This window comes from Belonocnema kinseyi, chromosome 7, assembly GCF_010883055.1.
Source record: "Belonocnema kinseyi isolate 2016_QV_RU_SX_M_011 chromosome 7, B_treatae_v1, whole genome shotgun sequence".
NCBI classification, from domain to species: Eukaryota; Metazoa; Arthropoda; class Insecta; order Hymenoptera; family Cynipidae; genus Belonocnema; species Belonocnema kinseyi.
Window position 1 is genome coordinate 93977559 of NC_046663.1, and position 1018 is coordinate 93978576.

The 1018-nt window shown below is 23.1% G+C and overlaps 1 protein-coding gene across 1 annotated transcript in view; it reads right to left on the reverse strand.

Moving 5' to 3' along the window:
- Positions 1–1018, reverse strand: part of LOC117176296 (importin-4-like) — a 40987-nt gene that overhangs the window by 37652 nt on the left and 2317 nt on the right. The gene's annotated exons all lie outside the window — the stretch shown is intronic.

Consider the following 1018-nt stretch of genomic DNA (forward strand, 5'->3'; position numbering starts at 1 on the left):
GATCGCCCCCCTCTGGATCCGCCAATGTATGTATATATATATATTTCGCAATCTTTCTGAAAAAGTGGTACTCCAATACTTCTTTCTGACAGTGCATATTGAAAAATACGTATACAAAAATTAAATTATACTTCTAAATTGTTATTGCTTATTCATTTATTACTTGTTTCATTTTGTAATTCTTCTTAAACTTGTGAAAAAAAGTATAATATGAAATATTCATTCTTTAAATTAATAACTCCAAACGAAATATATAAAAGGTTAAAAAAATGTATTGGAAAAACTTCCAGTTTACATGCTCTTATTAAAAATAGTATAAAAATTACTAAAATAATTACTGACACGAATAGAAAGCAAAATTTGAAGAAAAAAACTTTTAATTGAATATTTGCCAGAACAAATAAATATTTCGATGTTCACAAAAACTAATAATTTACAGACTTCAAAATTAAAAATTAAATTGTTTTAATTCCAAAGCCTTTTTAGTTTTAGAAATGTATTCGTCCAATTGAAACTTTTAAAACTATTTTCAATTTTTAAATAATTTTAAATTAATAAATTCGTAATTAGGCTATTTTATTCAATTTGAAATCCTATATTCAAATATTGTTTCAGTATAAAATATTTCATTTTTAATTTATGCAATTTAATTTTTCTATTAAAGAAAGGACATTTTTTCAATATTTAGCAATGTTCTAATGTTTATTTTAACATTCAAATTTTGCATTCAAATGTTGTCAAGTAACGGTATTCAATTTAATATTGTTCATAATGTTAAGGACTTCCTTTTTATATGGGAAAATTATTGAACGTTTAAGTAAACAATTTTTAAGATTCAATTTGAAAAGTTTAATATTTAAAAGAGTTCTACTTTAAAAGCTATAATTCACAGTTCAATTTTCACATGATTACTTCAGATCAAAAAATGTTCAGCTTTAAGAGCTCCCATTTTTCAATTTCTGCATCGGGCCTCTGTAAACATTATGGACCATTATACGGTCAAAAATAAGAAAAAATA